Raw genomic sequence first — 19,974 nt, 5'->3', positions numbered from 1 at the left:
TTCAATACCTGTAACTTGAAAGTCATTGGTGTAACCACTATGTGTTAATACAGTAAAGTGCTTAGTGATAGCTGAACTCTTATAAATAATTTTGTTGGATTTATTAAATACATATTTTTAAGGGCCCACTGGTGCAACCAATGTTTTGTAGATTACATGTTATACAGGTAATTAGATATATAACATTGTTGGAATTGCAGTTAATGTACCCGCCAATATTGTGCTCCTTTTTGGTAACAGATGAATAGAAACCTTTTGTGTTGTCCATGTGTTTACAGCATGTGCAGACAGTATGTTCACATTTATAAGAGCCACTGACTGACAGCCAGTTATTCTCTTTGGATTTAATGTCATGCAAAAACAAACTTGGTGATAAAACGTCTCCTAATATTGGCGCTTTCCTTGTAGTAAATGTGATGGGATATGATAGGATTTTTTTAAGTTTTTTGTCCTGATACAATATATAAGAAACCTATTTGTAATGATATTATTCACTGCTTTTACTTCTGGATTAAAGGTGATAACAAAAGTAAAAAAATCACCTTTACAAATCTCAGTTTTACTTCGGTTACTCTCTCTCTCAATATGTCATCACGGTTTTTGCCATCAATGACAGACTTTGCCCGTTCCAGCATCCATCCAGCATAATTCTACGGTAGCAGTCTATCTTTGATGGCTTTTTCTCTCTATCATAGCAGAAATCCAGAGTAGAATTCCTTTCACACCTGATCAGTTCCCCAAAAGGGACATTTTTGAGCACTTGTTTAGAAAGGCATGAGTCCGCAGATAAGATGGAATTAGTGGCAGTTTTCTTTCTGAAGGGTGTTATAATAACCCCTTGTGTGGGGTCTAATGTCAAAGTCACATCCAGAAAAGTAACACTTTGACAGTTTCTGTTCTACTGCACTTCTGATGCTGTATAACAACATTGGGAGTACACTGTGCTGTCCAGAGCCATCAATCAATCAGGACTGCCAGCTAGAGATGGACGAATAGGGAAATATTCGGGTTCGTATTAATCAAACAGAATACGTTCTCTTATTTGTATAGTCTTTATGAATAATGAACCCAATACAAAGGAAACTCGAATAATTTTCAGGAGGACCTTGTAAGTAAATCTGTTAGGCTGTAAAAATACTATGGATGAAAAGTGAGGAAACTTAATGGGAACAAAATATGGAAGATGCCTGTATACATTTCTAACTCACAATTGATTTCTGGTAATAATATTGTCAGAGTATTACGGGGGTTAAAGCACAAGAATTAGATTTACTGAGATTCCCGGCAGCTGTCACAATACTTCCGGGTCCGCATATTAGATCCCATACATATGTACTGCTTCCCTTGCTTCCCCTCTCTGCTGGTGTCTGTGATTGACTGCAGTCAGACTGCCAGCGTGCTGGCATCTCTGATTGGCTTCCCTCATACTAGCTGTTTGGGTCCCCTAATGGAGTGTAAAAATAAATAAATAAATAAATAAGTAAATAAAAAATGTCACAGGGTCCCCCATATACAGATATCCAACACAGATCAAACGGACAGCTACATACTGCAGCTACCAGCTGTTCACATTATCTTAGCTGTGTATCAAAATAAGAGAGACCCCATGCAACTTATTTTTAATTATTTAAATTATTATTTTTTTTAAAGTTGACGGTCCACCCCAATTTTAATACCCAGCTAAGATAAAGCTTACAGTTAGTGGCTGGTATTCTCAGGCTGGGGGGGAGGCCCATGGTTATTGGGCCCCATCAGCATTGAAAGAGCAGCTTAGAGCCACCCAGAATTGTTACATCCATTAGATGCAACAATTCCAGTGCTTTGCCCTTCTCATCCCAATTGTCCTTGTGCGGTGGCAGTCAGGGTAATATAAGGAGTTAATAACAGCTCACAGATACCACTAAGCCCTAGATTAGTAATGTGAAGGGATCTATGAGACCCCCCAATATTAATCCTGTAAGAGGGGCCCGCATACTTTTTTTAAAAAATATATATTTATTTGTATAATTAAAAAAAAGCCGCATGGGTATCGTCTTATTTTGATATGCAGCCTAGATAATTTGCATGGCTTGAACTGGGTATCAATATTCAGGGGCCCTGTGACAATTTATTTATTTATTTATACACTACATCATTAGACCCAGACAGCTACTGTGAGGGTAGCCGGCAGTCTGATTGCAGCCAATCACATACATCGGCAGAGTGTGTGGGTGGGGGAAGCAATGTATATGTATGAGATCTAATGAGCAGACTCAGAAGTAGTGTGACAGCCGTGGGGAATCTCAGTAAATCATTTTTTTTTTACTGCACCTCCCAATCACAGTAATGTCAGTAGCAAAAAGTTGGATATGGCATTACTGTGATTGTGTAACAATTGTCACTGCATCTTGTGAATAGCGACAGACTCAGGACTAACTTTACTTCATCTGAGACCATGCGCATTTAAACGTTGTTTTTTAATTGGGTGGGTTAAGGGGGTTAACTCCTCTGGAGTTGCAGCAGACTTGCTCAGCTGTCTGCTGTTAAACACTTAAACCCTGGATTTAAGCCTTCTGCTTCCCAGATACCTCGCTGGTTATTCAATTCAGTTTGGAGCTAGCCTGGAGTAGAGAGGAAGTGTTGTTGCTGTCTGCTGTGGTTTGATGTTTGTAGTCTGTTTTTGTTTTCACCTCCTTTCCCTTATTACCCCTACCCATACACCTTTGGTTATTCCCTTGTGTAGTTTTAGGTGTGCATGAGTTTTCATTTACCCCTGTCTGTTGTGCCTTGTTTTTGGGGTTTTGGGATCTCCGTCCCAGTTAGTGCCCTGGGTGGTGGGGACTTTGTCATCAGGGCCAGGACAGGAGCCAGGGCCAGGTCAGGGGCCTGGACTTCCCTACTTTCAAGGGTATCTCTGGGTGTGAGGGTGAGTTCAGGGGCCCCAAAAAAAACTTCTTGTTACTTACTGATAACTGTATGATACATGATACATACGTCATAAATCATTCCCCTGCCTAAAAAGTGCACACAAACTCTTTATTAACACTTGCCTAAACCTTTATGTACAGTACATCAAAATGAAGAGGTGGTCTTTCGCTATCACTTTATTCTCCATAGGACTGCCAGCTTTTTCTGGCAGGGCCATAGAAAATGCATAGAGCGATGGCATGGTTATAGTTTTCAATGTTTGAAATAACCCTTTAAGATTTAACAAAATACCTTTAATTAAACCAACTGCTTGTTTTCCCTATATGTCAGCCCTTTTCTGGCTCTATGAATTCAGATCCATCAATAACAGAAGAGTAGGGAGCAAAGATAGATAGAAAATAAGCAGTTTAGAAGGTGCATATAAATGTTTGACCGTGCCATGATGTACCGACCGAGCGCCTGTACTTGTAAAAACAGTCATTCTGATTTCAAAGATTCCCTTTATTTATTTGCAGGGTTTTTTCCCAGTTGTAGATTTCAGCTCTCTCCAAAGATTTTCAACTGAATTGAGATTAGTACTCAGTATTGGCTAGTTTAACTCCGTCACCCCCAGTCTGTTTTTCCCTTCCTGAGCAGGTCAATTTTTTAAATTCTGACTTGTGTCAATTTATGTGGTGATAACTCTGGAAAATTTCAATGGATCTCAGTGATTCTGACACTGGTTTTTTTTTTCGTGACATTCATGATAGATTTAAATTTAGGATAACATTTTTTGCATTTATTTGTGAAATATAAAAAATTTGGTAAAACTAATGCAAATTTTGATCTAAAATAAGAGAGTTATGTAACACAAAATAGTTAATCAATAAAATTTCCCATATGTCCAATTTACAGCAGCACCATCTTTGAAACATAATTTTTTTCTTAGGACATTGGAAGAGTAAAAGTTCATTAGCAATTTTTCATTTTTGCAACAAAATCCCCTTATATTTCCAGTCACAGTGTCACGGGGTATGTACAGATGGAACTGGGGTTCCCAGGCTGACCCTAAGACGGGGGCCTCTGCACTGTCCCTTATCTCAAAGGTAGGCTCAATGGTAGCCAGGTTGGAGCCCACAGCATGGCTCTATATCCTGTCCGGGCCCTGATGCTACTCCCCCCAACCCTGGGAGCGGGCCAGAAAACTAGTAACCAAAGCCCCACAAATAAGCATAAACAAGGGTAAATGAAAACTTGTGCACACTGCACTCAAACATAAAAGAGGGACAGTATGTGAAGTGGAAAGTAACGCAAAAAGGGTAGGAAATAATAACACGACTGGAAGATTCACACACGACGCAGCAACAGAACTTATAAATCACCATAGAACAGAGGAACCAAGGAAGCAGAAGCTATTTCCGGCACTTAGCCTCAGAATCCAGAACTTTTTAAAGGATGCAGGCAGCTGAGGATGGTAATCAGCAGCCGGAGCTCAGCAGGAATTAACTCCTGAACTGGAGAGCAGCACAGCCAAAACCAGCTGACACCCATGACAGGCTGTGCAACTAAGGAATCCCAGGCTGCCTGTCGACTCTGCAGTGTGAACAGAGTCTGATGCCACCATGACACCCAAAGAGTACAACGCTGAACACCGCATGACAAACAGAAGATGGACTTGAGTGGGGGCTGTTTTTAGGGGGTAAATTAAGCGACTAAACTGATGGGACATTACTGGGCCAGAACAGACACCAGACGGAGATCAAAGTGTCTCCATCTGCCTCATTAGAGCAAGTGGTTTCAATTGAGGTTTTGTCTGAATCACGCTTTTTGGGATTTAAATTTAAACCCTCATGTAAGTGCTCACCGAAAAGCGGAGGATAAATATCAGCCGAGTCTTATTCTGCTTTTCGGAAGCAGAATGAAGAAATGAACAAAAGTACTAGAATGTGTGGTATTCGTGATAGGACAGATTTATTCTTTGGGTCAGTGTGACAACGATAGCAGATTTATTATATATATTTTTATGTTCTGCTTCTATTACATAGTAAAAATGTTTTATTATAATAAACTTTTTCTATTGCCATGTTCTGAGAGCTGTAGCTTTTTTACTTTTTGCAAACAGCGCTGTATGAGGACTTATTTTTTGCCTGACGAGCTGCAGGTTTTTTTTGTACCATTTAGGAGAACATAACAATTTTTGATTGTTTTTCAAATTTTGCAGATGAAGAACAAACAAAAACGAGCAATTCACTTATTGTTTTTTTTAATAAAAGTGATAAGATCGCTTTATTCTTTGTTCAGTACACTTACAGCGATACTAGAGTTATATCACTTTATATGCTTTGATACTTTTATACACTAAAATCTATATTTTACAAAAAATTAATGTGTTTTTGCATAGCCATATTCTGAGAGCTGTATTTTTTGTAATGATCCATTTAGGGCTTTTTTTTTGCAGGGTGGTTTGGCATTTTCTTTTCTAACATGTTTTTTTACATATGTCTTTTTGATCGCTTTTTATTCACTTTTTTATGATGAAAAAAAATGCCATTTTGGCATGTTTTTATTTTTTTTATGGTATTCGCCATATGAAATAAGTAAGATGACATTTTTACAGTTTGGATCATTCTGAACTTGGTGGTACTAATTATGTGTACATTTCTTTGTATATTTTCAATACAAAGGCTGTCTTTTTAGTGGCGAAACCGGTTTGCATGATTTGTATGCACTTTCTCACTTAATGAATATTTTTTACTTTGATCACTGATGTCAACTGATGCTATACTCATGTACAGCAGCACATGAGACCTGTCAGTGTTTGACTGAATTTGCATGTAAGAACAAGCTTATTGCTGGATCTTAGGAGCCACCATACCCTGGGGTCATCAGATGACCCCACGGTGCCATGGCAATGATCGACACCAGCTATTATAATCACTGGGGGCCGATCCTGCCATAGGGGGTCTTTTAATCACTGTTTAATCTCTTAAAACAACTTTCATGAATGACAGTGGTTTTTAAGGAGTTTATTGGTCCCAATCAGTTCCAAAACTGGTCCGGACTGATGCCTGTGGGTGTTATCTGTCATCTACAGTTGAAGCCAGAAGTTTACATACACTATTTAAAAAAACACATATGCATGCTTTTCTCACTGACATGAAATAAGTATATACTAGAGATGGGGAAACAAAAGGCGCAATAGGGTCTTACCCGGTATAACATGAGATGATGAGAGAGAAATAGGTACACTCACCTGATGGGGTTGTGCCAGTCACAACTCCTTAAACCGCATGTGAGTGTCCGCGTGGTTCAAGCAGCGGCCCCGTGATATCGGGGTAGAAATATAATAAAAGGGAAAACGGGTATATGCCGCGCTTAAAAACCACTGTTGCAGAATTAATGTAGAAATTTCTTTTTTATTTCAGCATTCCAACGCGTTTCAGAGATAAGGACTGTCTCCTTCCTCAGGGAAAAAGAAATCTTACCAATTTCTTGTATGATTTCTTTTTCCCTGAGGAAGGAGATGGTCCTTGTCTCTGAAACGCGTTGGAATGCTGAACTAAAAAAGAAATTTCTACATTAATTCTGCAACAGTGTTTTTTAAGTGCGGCATATACCCGTTTTCCCTTTTATTATATTTCTACCATGAAATAAGTATAAACATTTGCCGGTTTAGGTCAATTAGGATTACCAAAATTATTTATATTTGCCAAATGCCAAAAAAATAAGAGACAGAGAATATTTTAAGGCCTTTTTTATTACTTTCTGCAAAGTTAAAAGTTTATGTACACTAAGAGTAATATGCCTTTAACCACTATAGCACAACCCATATGATGATGTCATGTGTTTGGAAGATTCTGATAGGTTTATTGGCTACATCTGAGGTAATTATAAACACACCTATGGATGTATTTTAATGCACACCTGAAACATACTGCTTCTTTGTGTAGCATCATGGTAAAGTCAAATGCAATCAGCCTAGATCTCAGGAAGAGAATTTTAGACTTACACAAGATTGGTTCATCCTTAGGTGCAATTTGCAGATACCTGAAGGTGCCTCGTTCATCTGTACAAACAATTATAAGCAAATACAAACAAGATGGGAATGTCCAGCCATCATACCGCACAGTAAGAAGACAAGTTCAAAGATGAACGTGCTTTGGTCAGACGTGCATATCAACCCAAGAACAAAAGAAAAAGACCTTGTGAAGATGCTGGCGGAAGCTGGTAAGATTGTGTCATTATACACAGTGAAACAAGTACTGTATTAACATGGGCTGAAAGGGCACTTTGCAAGTAAGAAGCCATTACTAAAAAAAACATAAAAAAGCCAGATTAATGTTTGCCAAAGCATACAGGAACTAAGGCCTTAATTTTTGGAGACATATCCTGCGGTCTTATGAAACTAAAATTTAACTGTTTGGCCATAATGACCATCGTTACATTTAGAGGAAAAATGGAGAAGCTTTGAAGCCTAGAACAGCATCACAACCAGGGCTGTATTTTGCCTTCGTGCTGCCCTAGGCACTTTAAGTAGTCGCGCCCCTTATTGACAACGTAAAACTGAGTTTTCGCACACGACATCTGTTTAAGGCAGATCTACTCTGTAAAACACTTGAAAAAGTATCAATGAGAAACGAAGGGCACTAACCCCCCCCCAATGGGGATCACCACAGGCACATCAAAACATAGCATGAGTATAAAATATTCCCACCACACCGTCCCCACTTATATACTGTGACTGTCACACTGCCCCTAATAAACTACACACTGCCCTCCCTTATAAATTATATCCACCACACCTTCCTCAATTATGAAATATGATCTGCACACTGTCCTCACATCATGCTGCCCCCTCCTCACAGTGTCCCATGCATGCTGCCCCCTCCTCACAGTGTCCCATGCATGCTGCCCCCTCCTCACAGTGTCCCATGCATGCTGCCCCCTCCTCACAGTGTCCCATGCATGCTGCCCCCTCCTCACAGTGTCCCATGCATGCTGCCCCCTCCTCACAGTGTCCCATGCATGCTGCCCCCTCCTCACAGTGTCCCATGCATGCTGCCCCCTCCTCAGTGTCCCGTGCATGCTGCCCCTCTCCTTGAGCTCCTAATGCTGCCTTCCTCTTTTCCATAATGTCACCTCCATGCTGCCCCATTCATCCTAAGACCACCACACTAACGCTTATGCTGAGACCCCCCACACACACACTACCCCACTCTTGATATTGACTCCCCTACATTGTTCCACTCCATACTGAGCCCAGACATGCTGCCCCTTCTCCATAATGAGCTCCCAATGCTGGCCCCCTCTTATTCTGAGCCCTTACACTCCCCCCCATCGATATTGTCATTGCTCTATCCCTCAACCCTTGTCCTCTGTCTCTAGCATTGGCCCCTCTCTCCCATTCCCCCAGCAGCAGCCGCTCTCTCCCGCCTTCACCAGCAGCCTCTCCCCCAGCATCAGCCTCTCTCTACCAAGCCTCCCCCAGCATCAGCCTCTCTCCCCCCAGCCTCCCCCAGCTTCAGCCTCTCTCCCCCAGCTTCCCCCAGCATCAGCCTCTCTCCTCCCAGCCTCCCCCAGCATGAGCCTCCTCCAGCATCAGCCTCTCTCCTCCCAGTCTCCCCCAGCATGAGCCTCCTCCAGCATCAGCCTCTCTCCTCCCAGCCTCCCCCAGCATGAGCCTCCTCCAGCATCAGCCTCTCTCCTCCCAGCCTCCCCCAGCATGAGCCTCCCCCAGCATCAGCCTCTCTCCCCCCAGCCTCCCCCAGCTTCAGCCTCTCTCCCCCAGCTTCCCCCAGCATCAGCCTCTCTCCTCCCAGCCACCCCCAGCATGAGCTTCCTCCAGCATCAGCCTCTCTCCTCCCAGCCTCCCCAAGCATCAGCCTCCTCCAGCATCAGCCTCTCTCCTCCCAGCCTCCCCCAGTATCAGCCTCCTCCAGCATCAGCCTCTCTCCTCCCAGCCTCCCCCAGCATCAGCCTCTCTTCTCCCAGCCTCCCCCAGCATCAGCCTCCTCCAGCATCAGCTCTCTCCTCCCAGCCTCCCCCAGCATCAGCCTCCTCCAGCATCAGCCTCTCTCCTCCCAGCCTCCCCCAGCATCAGCCTCCTCCAGCATCAGCCTCTCTCCTCCCAGCCTCCCCCAGCATCAGCCTCCTCCAGCATCAGCCTCTCTCCTCCCAGCCTCCCCCAGCATCAGCCTCCTCCAGCATCAGCCTCTCTCCTCCCAGCCTCCCCCAGCATCAGCCTCCCTGCTTCCAGCATCAGCCTCCCTCCTCCCAGCCTCCCCCAGCATCAGCCTCCCTCCTCCCAGCCTCACCTTCCCCCTCCCAGCCTCAGCCTCCCTCCTCCCAGCCTCAGCCTCCCTCCTCCCAGCCTCCCCCAGCCTCAGCCTCCCTCCTCCCAGCCTTCCCCAGCTTCAGCCTCCCTCCTCCCAGCCTTCCCTAGCTTCAGCCTCCCTCCTCCCAGCCTCCCCTAGCCTCAGCCTCCCTCCTCCCAACCTCCCCAAGCATCAGCCTCCCTCCTCCCAGCCTCACCTTCCCCCTCCCAGCCTCAGCCTCCCTCCTCCCAGCCTCAACCTCCCTCCTCCCAGCCTCCCCCAGCCTCTGCCTCCCTCCTCCCAGCCTCCCCCAGCCTCAGCCTCCCCCAGCCTCAGCCTCCCTCCTCCCAGCCTTCCCCAGCTTCAGCCTCCCTCCTCCCAGCCTCCCCTAGCCTCAACCTCCCTCCTCCCAACCTCCCCAAGCATCAGCCTCCCTCCTCCCAGCCTCCCCCAGCATCAGCCTCCCTCCTCCCAGCCTCCCCCAGCATCAGCCTTCCTCCTCCCAGCCTCCCCCAGCATCAGCCTTCCTCCTCCCAGCCTCCCCCAGCATCAGCCTTCCTCCTCCCAGCCTCCCCCAGCATCAGCCTTCCTCCTCCCAGCCTCCCCCAGCATCAGCCTTCCTCCTCCCAGCCTCCCCCAGCATCAGCCTTCCTCCTCCCAGCCTCCACCAGCATCAGCCTCCCTCCTCCAAGCCTCACCTTCCCCCTCCCAGCATCAGCCTCTCTCCTCCCAGCCTCCCTCCTCCCAGCCTCCCCCAGCCTCAGCCTCCCTCCTCCCAGCCTCCCCCAGCCTCAGCCTCCCTCCTCCCAACCTCCCCAAGCATCAGCCTCCCTCCTCCCAGCCTCCCCCAGCATCAGCCTCCCTCCTCCCAGCCTCCCCCAGCATCAGCCTCCCTCCTCCCAGCCTCCCCCAGCATCAGCCTCCCTCCTCCCAGCCTCCCCCAACATCAGCCTCCCTCCTCCCAGCCTCCCCCAGCATCAGCCTTCCTCCTCCCAGCTTCCCCCAGCATCAGCCTCACTCCTTCAAGCCTCACCTTCCCCCTCCCAGCCTCCCCCAGCATCAGCCTCTCTCCTCCCAGCCTCCCCCAGCATCAGCCTCCCCCAGCATCAGCCTCCCTCCTCCCAGCCTCCCCCAGCATCAGCCTCCCTTCTCCCTCCCTCCTCCAAGTCTCCCTCAGCATCAGCTTCCCTCCTCCAAGCTTCACCCTCCCCCTCCCAGCCTCCCTCAGCATCAGCCTCCCCCTCCCAGACTCCCCCAGAATCAGCCTCTCTCCTCCCAGCCTCCCCCAGCATCAGCCTCCCTGCTCCCAGCATCAGCCTCCCTCCTCCCAGCATCAGCCTCCCTCCTCCCAGCCTCCCCCAGCATCAGCCTCCCTCCTCCAAGCCTCACCTTCCCCCTCCCAGCCTCCCTCCTCCCAGCCTCCCTCCTCCCAGCCTCCCTCCTCCCAGCCTCTCTCCTCCCAGCCTCCCCCAGCATCAGCCTCCCTGCTCCCAGCATTAGCCTCCCTCCTCCCAGCATCAGCCTCCCTCCTCCCAGCCTCCCCCAGCATCAGCCTCCCTCCTCCAAGCCTCACCTTCCCCCTCCCAGCCTCCCTCCTCCCAGCCTCCCTCCTCCCAGCCTCCCCCAGCCTCAGCCTCCCCCAGCCTCAGCCTCCCTCCTCCCAGCCTTCCCCAGCTTCAGCCTCCCTCCTCCCAGCCTCCCCTAGCCTCAGCCTCCCTCCTCCCAACCTCCCCCAGCATCAGCCTCCCTCCTCCCAGCCTCCCCTAGCCTCAGCCTCCCTCCTCCCAAACTCCCCCAGCATCAGCCTCCCTCCTCCCAGCCTCCCCCAGCATCAGCCTCTCTCCTCCCAGCCTCCCCCAGCATCAGCCTTCCTCCTCCCTCCCTCCTCCAAGTCTCCCCCAGCATCAGCCTCCCTCCTCCCAGCCTCCCCCAGCATCAGCCTTCCTCCTCCCTCCCTCCTCCAAGTCTCCCTCAGCATCAGCTTCCCTCCTCCAAGCCTCACCCTCCCCCTCCCAGCCTCCCTCAGCATCAGCCTCCCTCAGCATCAGCCTCCCCCTCCCAGACTCCCCCAGAATCAGCCTCTCTTCTCCCAGCCTCCCCCCCAGCTTCAGCCTCTCTCTCCCCCCAGCCTCAGCCTCTCTCTCCCCCCAGCCTCAGCCTCTCTCTCCCCCCAGCCTCTCTCCCCCCAGCCTTAGCCTCTCTCTCCCCCCAGCCTCCCCCCCAGCCTCAGCCTCTCTCCCCCCAGCCTCAGCCTCTCTTCCCAGCCTCAGCCTCTCTCTCTTCCCAGCCTCCCCCCAGCCTAAGCCTCTCTGTCTTCCCAGCCTCAGCCTCTCTCTCTCTCTTCCCAGACTCCCCCCAGCCTCAGCCTCTTTCTCTTCCCAGCCTCTCTCTCTTCCCAGCCTCCCCCAGCCTCAGCCTTTCTCTCTTCCCAGCCTCCCCCCAGTCTCAGTCTCTCTCTCTTCCCAGCCTCAGCCTCTCTCTCTCTTCCCAGCCTCCCCTCAGCCTCTCTCTTCCCAGCCTCTCTCTCTTCCCAGCCTCAGCCTCTCTCTCTTCCCAGCCTCCCCCCAGCCTCTCTCTCTTCCCAGCCTCACCCCAGCCTCTCTCTCTTCCCAGCCTCCCCCTCTTCCCAGCCTCCCCTTGCATGATTACAGTGGACAAAAAGAGGCATCGCAATTTGCAACGATCATCAACTAACCTGTAAGGAGCCCATACATTCTAGGCTCTGCCTCTGCCTTACCTGCTCCGGTGCCCGCCGCCCTGCTCTGGCTGGCTCCAGCTTCAGACGCGTCCTCCTCCACGGCGTGTGTCATCTGCAGCATTGGACACTGCAGCACGGGGCAGTCAGCTGAATGTCGCGCCCGCGCGCCTCTGACCCCGGAAGTGCAGGCCATGGAACTTCCGGGGTTAGTTAGCTCACTATGCCTGGCACCCGCAATGTATTGAGATAGACAGCAGAAGTGCGCCTCCCCCCCCCCCCGGAACACAGCCGAGTGTAACGGAGGGAGGGACGGGGGGCGGGGATGTGAAAAAAAAAAAAAATGTATAAAATTTTTTTTTTTTTTTTTTTGCTGCCAGAAAGTGCCGCCCCCCGCAACGTGCCGCCCTAGGCACGGGACCACGGGTGCCTAGTGGCAAATACGGCCCTGATCACAACTGTGAAACACGGGGGTAGCAGCATCATGTTGTTCAGTTGTTTTGCTGCTAGAGGGACTGGTGCATTTAGCAAAATGGATGGCATCATAAGGAAAGAAGATTATGCGGTAATACTGAACCAACATCAGACATCAGTGAGGAACTTAAAGCTTGGGCTGAAATGGGTCTTCCAAATGGACAATGGCCCAAAGCATATGGCCAAACTGGTAACAAATTGGCTTAAGAATAACAAAGTCAATGTTTTGGAATGGACATCAAAAAGCCCTGATCTCAATCATATTGAAAATTTATGGGCAAAGCTAAAAAGGCAGGTGTGAGCAAAGCGACCTACAACCAATTGCTCAGCTATACCAGTTCTGTCAGGAGGAAAAGGTCCAAATTCCTACCAACTATTGTGAGAAGCTTGTGGGAGGATATCCAAAACTTTTGACCCAAGTCATACAGGTTAAGGCAATAGTACAAAATACTAATGAAGTGTATGTAATCTTTTAACTTTGAATAAAGTAATAAAAATGCCTTAAAACATTCTCTCTCTCTCTCTCTCTCTCTCCTCTCTCTCATTATTCTGATATTTGGCAAATACAAATAATTTTAGTAATCCTAATTGAGCTAAAACTGGAAAGGTTTATTCTAATTTCATGTCAGATAATGAGAAAAACATGCATATGTGTATTTTTAAATGGTATATGTAAACGTTTGGTTTCAACTGTGCAAGTGTCACAAGTGGGGTTTTCACCTGTGGAGCTGTGCTATTTACTTATTCCTCAATGTCGAAAAGCGGCACTGAGGAATAAGGTCCCTGAACGACCGTTATTAAAAGGTCTATTTGAGTTTGTTAAGGGGTTAATATTAATAAAAAATGAATATATTATTATGTATGGATTATTTAATTTGTATTGCTTTTAAAGTGTAATGTATAGGTAATCTTCTATAGGTCTTTTTTGCCTAGATCTGTTTATTATATACCTAAACGCCCAAAAAAGACATTGTGGTCATAGACACACTCATCTTTTTGACTGATTTGTCTCTTGCTTTGCATTTTGCTAGTGTTCTTGTTACTAATTGTTGAATGAGGCAATACATGCTGGCCATTCAGGTTGCAACGGTGTAACAAGCAAATTTATATCTACAGTACAGACCAAAAGTTTGGACACACCTTCTCATCTCTAGAACAACTATTAAGAGGAGACTTTGTGCAGCAGGCCTTCATGGTCAAATAGCTGCTAGGAAACCACTGCTAACGACAGGCAACAGACAGAAGAGACTTGTTTGGGCTAAAGAACACAAGGAATGAACATTAGACCAGTGGAAATCTGTGCTTTGGTCTGATGAGTCCAAATTTGAGATCTTTGGATCCAACCACCGTGTCTTTGTAGAAAAGGTGAATGGATGAATGGATGGACTCTACATGCCTGGTTCCCACTGTGAAGCATGGAGGAGGAGGTGTGATGGTGTGGGGGTGCTTTGCTGGTGACACTGTTGGGTATTTATTCAAAATTGAAGGCATATTAAACCAGCATGGCTACAACAGCATCTTGCAGCAGCATGCTATTACATCCGGTTTGCGTCCGGTTTAACCATCATTTATTTTTCAACAGGACAATGACCCCAAACACACCTCCAGGCTGTGTAAGGGCTATTTGACAAAGAAGGAGAGTGATGGGGTGCTACGCCAGCTGACCTGGCCTCCACCGTCACCAGACCTGAACCCAATCGAGATGGTTTGGGGTGAGCTGGACCGCAGAGTGAAGGCAAAAAGGCCAATAACTGCTAGGCATCTCTGGGAACTCCTTCAAGACTGTTGGAAAACCATTTCCGGTGACTACTTCTTGAAGCTCATCAAGAGAATGCCAAGAGTATGCAAAGCAGTAATCAAAGCAAAAGGTGGCTACTTTGAAGAACCTAGAATATAAGACATATTTTCAGTTGTTTCACACTTTTTTAAGTATTTCATTTCACATGTGTTAATTCTTAGTTTTGATACCTTCAATGTGAATCTACAATTTTTAGAGTCCTGAAAATAAAGAAAACTTTGAATGGGAAGGTGTGTCCAAACTTTTGGTCTGTACTGTATAGTCCAGACTGTACCTGAGGTTTAAATGGCCTACGCTAGATTATACTCTGAGGTATAAATTGGCCTAGGCAAAAAAATACCCCTGATGCTATATTATACCCACCACAGTAGCATTGAGTGATATACACAAGAATTACTGTAACTGTCAGAAACAAACCCCATGTAGGTGAAAAATAGGCTTTGATAATCTGTCTTGAGAACTGTATTCACCTTGGGATCTGTGCAGCCTGACTGCAAATCAAAAGACAACACCAAAATATGCAGTCTCTTTAGTAGGCCATAACCTACAATAGTCCTGATGTACTGAGCCTTTACATTAGAACATACAATTCTCCCCTGAGATTCCATTTTCTGCTATCAATTGTTATATCCACTGAAACAAGAACCTATTGTTTGATTGTAACTCAGATATCAAGAGTTTTTCCCTGGGCACTATAGCCTCTTTCTTCAGCAGTGAACTTTATTGCTCGTTATGAGAGCACAAAAAAGACAGTAAGAATTCTAAGATAGTGCAACCAATGTCAGGCACAAAGCTAAATGGCTGTAAACCGGCTTCAAGCAGTGATTGTGTTCTGCATTAAATGTATCCAGACCTAGTTACAACTGTAAGGTCAGAATCCAAATAATAAAGGAAAGCCGAGAAGATGCAATTTATCTCTATTACCTGATTATATCAAGTTTGGCACATTATTAAACATTAAATAGCTGCACTGACAGCATTAATATAACACAGTGTATTGAAGCTAATTGTAGTATTGTCTCTGAGGAGGGCATGCCAGTCAGGGTAACATCTAAAACAAATTCTTATGCAAGAAGAACCTCCAATGTTACAAATGGATGTGTTGCCTGTATTACGTGTTCACCAAGATAATTCTTCATGGCATACCACTATATATAACAGCAGATTGCAATACTAGGACAAGGGGTACATGAAGTAAATATTTTATGATGTACAGTGCCTTGCGAATGTATTCGGCCCTCATAAATTTTTCAACCTTTTCCCACATTTCAGGCTTCAAACATAAAGATAAAAATTTTAAATTTTATGGTAAAGAATCAACAACAAGTGGGACACAATTGTGAAGGTGAAAGATATTTATTGCTTCTTTTCAATTTTTGTAAAAAATAAAAAATGAAAATTGGGGCGTGCAATATTATTCGGCCCCTTTAAGATAATACTTTGTAGCGCCACATTTTGCTGCGATTACAGCTGCAAGTCGCTTGGGGTATCTCTCTATCAATTTTGCACATCGAGAGACTGAAATTCTTGCCCTTTCTTCCTTTGCAAACATCTCAAGATGAGTGAGGTTGGATGGAGAGCATTTGTGAACAGCAGTTTTCAGCTCTTTCCACAGATTCTCGATTGGATTCAGGTCTGGACTTTGACTTGGCCATTCTAACACTTTGATACATATATTTGTGAACCATTCCATTGTAGATTTTGCTTTATGTTTTGGATCATTGGCTTGTTGATAGACAAATCTCCGTCCCAGTCTCAGGTCTTTTGCAGACTCCAACAGGTTTTCTTCACGAATGGTCCTGTATTTGGCTCTATCCATCTTCCATCAATTTTAACCATCTTCCATGGCCCTACTGAAGAAAAGCAGGCCCAAACCATGATGCTGCCACCACCATGTTTGACAGTGGGGATGGTGTGTTCAGGATGATGAGCTGTGTTGCTTTTATGCCAAACATATCGTTTGGCATTGTGCCTAAAAAGTTCAATTTTGGTTTCATCTGACCAGAACACCTTCTTCCACATGTTTGGTGTGTCTCCCAGGTAGCTTGTGGCAAACCTTAAATGACACTTTGCATGGTTATCTTTGAGAAATGTTTTCTTCTTGCCACTCTTCCATAAAGGCCAGATTTGTGCAGTGTACGACTGATTATAGTCCTATGGACAGACTCTCCCACCTCAGCTGTAGAGCTCTGCAGTTCATCCACAGTGATCATGGGCCTATTGGCTGCATTTCTGATCAGTCTTCTCCTTGTTTGACATGAAATTTTTGAGGGATAGCCGGGTCTTGGTAGATTTGCAGTGGAATGATCCTCCTTCCATTTCAATATGATCGCTTGCACAGTGCTTCTTGGGATGTTTAAAGTTTTGGAAATCTTTTTGCAACCAAATCCGCTGTAAACCTCTCCACAACAGTATCACGGACCTGCCTGTTGTGTTCCTTGGTTTTCATGATGCTCTCTGTGCTTTAAACAGAACACTGAGACTATCACAGAGCAGGTGCATTCATATGGAGACTTGATTACACACAGGTGGCTTACATTTATCATCAGTCATTTAGGACAACATTGGATCATTCAGAGATCCTCAATGAACTTCTGGAGTGAGTTTGCTGCACTGAAAGTAAAGGGGCCGAATAATATTGCCCCAATTTTCAGTTTTTTATTTTTTACAAAAATTTAAAATAAGCAATAAATATTGTTCACCTTCACAATTGTGTCCCACTTGTTCTTGATACTTCACCATAACATTAAAGTTTCGTATCTTTATGTTTGAAGCCTGAAATGTGGGAAAATGTAGAAAGATTTTCAAGGGGGCCGAATACTTTCGCAAGGCACTGTATATTCATGGTACAACACTGAAGATATGACAATTGATACAATGTACAGTAACAGTGTAAATTTGGTATGACCTCTAAATAATTCAATAATTCTAAACTGCTGGCAACAAACGTGAGTACATACTTAAGTGAAAATGGCCAAATTGTGCCCATTTAGCCATTTTATCTCCCCAGGGTCATGTGGCTCATTAGTGTTACAGGACCTCAGGTGTGAGTGAGAAGCAGGTGTGTTAAGTTTGGTGTTATTGCTTACATACTATCTCATACTATTCACTAGAGGTTCAACATGGCACCTCATGGCAAAGAATGCTTTCAGGATCTCAAAAAAAAACCAACTGTTGCTCTAAATAAAGATGGCCTAGGCTACAGAAAGATTACCAACACCCTGAACCTGAGCTGCAGTATGGTGGCCAAGACCATACAGCGGTTTAACAAAACAGGTTCCACTCAGAACAGGCCTCGCCATGGATGACCAAAGAAGTTAAGTGAACATTGATCAGCATCATATCCAGAGCTTGTTTTTCAAAATGAAGCCATATATCCTGCCAGCATTGCTGCAGTGGTTAAAGGGGTTGGGGGGGTCAGCCTTTTAGTGCGCACACTGTATGCCACACACTGAATCAAATTGGTTTTCATGTCTGTCATACTAGAAGGACACCTCTTCTAAAGATGATGCACAAGAGATTACTGAAGACACGCAGACTAAGGACAAGAATTAATGGAACAATATCCTGTGGTCTGATGAGACCAAGATAAACTTATTTGATTTAGATGGTGTAAAGTGTGTTGTGCGACAAAAAAGTGAGGGGAACAGGACAAGTGTGTCTTGCTTACAATCAAGCATGGTGGTTGGTTTGTCATGTTTGGGTCTGCATGAGTGCAGTGGCAAGCTACAGGTCATTGAGAGAACAATGAATACCAACTTGTACTGTGGCATACTAAAGCAGAGCATAATCCCCTCCCTTCATAAACTGTGCTGCAGAGCAATATTCCATAATGATAACAACTCCAAACACAACTCCAAGACAACCACTGCATTGCTAAAGAAACTAAGGGTAAAAGGTACTGTACTGGAAAACCATGTCTCCAGACCTAAACCCTAATGAGCATCTTTGGGGCATAGTTAAATGGAAGGTGGAGGTGTGCACAGTCTTTAACATCCCCCAGCTCTGTGATGCCATCACGGAGGAGTGGAAGAGGATTCTAGTTGCAATCCGTGAAGCTCTAGTGAACGCGGTGCCCAAGAGCATTAAGGCAGTGATTGAAAATGATGGTGGCCACACAAAATATTGACATTTTGAGCACGTGGCCACTTTTCACTTAGAGGTGTACTCACTTTTTTTACCAGTGGTTTACAAATTAATGGCTGTGTTGAGTTACTTAGAGGGCACACCAAATATACACTGTTATACAAGCTGTAAACTGACTACTTTACATTGTAGCAAAGTGTACTATCTTCAGTGTTGTCCCATGAAAATATATAATAAAAAAATTACAAAAATGTGAGATCTGTACTTACTTTTGTGATATACTGCATATACAGCAGGTGATATAAGTATTGAACTCGTCACCAATTTTCCTATTAATTTATAGTTCTAGAGGTGCTATTGATAAGAAATTTTCAGTAGATGTCGGTGACAACCCATCCAATCCACACAGGCAAATAAATCAAACCATAATTAAATCCATAAATTAAGTTCTCTGTAGGAATGAGAAATGACACAGAGAAAAAGCATGGAACACATGCCGAAAGATAAGTGCAAAAAGCCATGGAAAATCATGACATCAGCTAAACTCTATTAGTAATTTAAAAGTAATCTTGCAACTTATTAAGAAATAATTTCACTGGTCCAACTGTTGGTCTATAAAAAGATCTCTTATTACCAAGGGGCCACACAAAAAACATTTCAAGATGAGCAAAACCAGTGAGCTCCAAACCTTTACAAACTTATTGTTGCAAAACAAACTGATGTCATTTGTTACAGAATTTCTAAAATACTGAAGGTTCCATTGAGCAGTGTTGAGGCCATAATCAAGAAATTGAAAGAACATAAATTCACCATAAACCGGCCATAACCAGATGCTCCATGCAAGATTTCAGACAGAAGAATAAAAAAAATTATTAGAAGAGTTTTCCCGTCCTAGGAGGGACTGCATGAAGAGCGAGACAGGCATACTTCCTGCACTGAACTAAAATGTCAGGCTGATTGAGATGGATGTCAGCTAAAGCAGGGGTGAGGAACCTTTTTACTGCCGGGGGCCATTTGGAATTTCCTACTAACCTTTGGGGGCCACACAACATTATCAACTTGAAAAATTTGGTCAAATGATTAATTAACTCACCCTTACTGTGGAGGCAGGAGCTGCTTCTGTTTGGTGTGACTGTGTGTTCGGTGATATTGATCATCTTGTTTCTCACAGCTGCATTTCCAGGTTTGTCTCGGTCTGGAGATGCTGGGGGCATATAGATCACAGGAGGGGCTGGGGCATATACATCACAGGAGGGGCTGGGGTGCATAAATTACAGGAGACACTGGGAGTACAAATCACAGGAGGGGCTGGGGCATATGCATCACAGGAGGGGGCTGGGGCATATACATCAGTAGGGGGGCATGGACAGCCTTGGGTGTGACACAGACAGCACTAGGTGGCTGCACGGACTGCACTAGGTGGCTGCACGGACTACACTAGGTGGCAGCACGGACTGCACTAGGTGGCAGCACGGACTGCACTAGGTGGCAGCATGGACTGCAGTAGGTGGCAGCACGGACTGCACTAGGTGACAGCACAGACAGCACTAGGTGGCAGCACAAACAGCACTAGGTGGCATCACTAGGGAGACACAGAGAAGTCTGGGGGAGCATAGACATCAACAGGAGGGCACAGACTGGGGGGCATAGAAAGCAGTGGGAGGGTACAGACAGCAGTAGCAAGTTCAGAGCACTGGGGGGTACATAGTACTGAGGGGTGG

General features: G+C 45.6%; 1 protein-coding gene across 2 annotated transcripts in view; it reads left to right on the top strand.

Annotated features, from left to right (window-relative positions):
- The window catches only part of NPY5R (neuropeptide Y receptor Y5), a 151,270-nt gene that overhangs the window by 96,514 nt on the left and 34,782 nt on the right, over positions 1-19,974 (top strand). Inside the window, exon 2 of one of the 2 annotated variants that reach the window (XM_075335162.1) lies at positions 6,917-7,113. The exons of the other annotated variant lie outside the window; for it this stretch is intronic. The gene's annotated coding sequence lies outside the window, so the exon portion shown is untranslated. The remainder of the gene's footprint in view (positions 1-6,916; positions 7,114-19,974) is intronic. 2 annotated transcript variants of the gene reach the window in all.

The sequence above is a fragment of the Anomaloglossus baeobatrachus genome, chromosome 1 (assembly GCF_048569485.1).
Source record: "Anomaloglossus baeobatrachus isolate aAnoBae1 chromosome 1, aAnoBae1.hap1, whole genome shotgun sequence".
NCBI classification, from domain to species: Eukaryota; Metazoa; Chordata; class Amphibia; order Anura; family Aromobatidae; genus Anomaloglossus; species Anomaloglossus baeobatrachus.
Note: the sequence above shows the minus strand (reverse complement) of the source record. Positions and strands in the feature narration are given on the sequence as shown.